This window comes from Populus euphratica, unplaced genomic scaffold (assembly GCF_000495115.2).
Source record: "Populus euphratica unplaced genomic scaffold, PopEup_1.0 scaffold771.1, whole genome shotgun sequence".
NCBI lineage: Eukaryota > Viridiplantae > Streptophyta > Magnoliopsida > Malpighiales > Salicaceae > Populus > Populus euphratica.
Genome location: NW_011500633.1, coordinates 23,571 through 23,848, shown reverse-complemented (window position 1 = coordinate 23,848; position 278 = coordinate 23,571).

The window sequence follows — 278 nt, the reverse complement described above, 5'->3', positions numbered from 1 at the left end:
ATTTTCAAGTCCAAATTATAGCAACAACAAAGAAGTTCAAATTTGTCCTCTAGCCAGAGTACTATTTACTGTTTGGCCCATATTTGGAGTTATAGAAGTCCAAATGACCTCAATTTCTACCATAGAAAGCTAAGACAATTTCCTACAACTTTCATGTTTTCAAGTGGTTTCAATTTTGACGTTATCAATGATGTTTTTGGCACACAAAAAAAGATAATGATTGTCACCCAGTCAAGAGTTGGTCACCCACTCATCAATTAGTCATCAAATCAATAGTT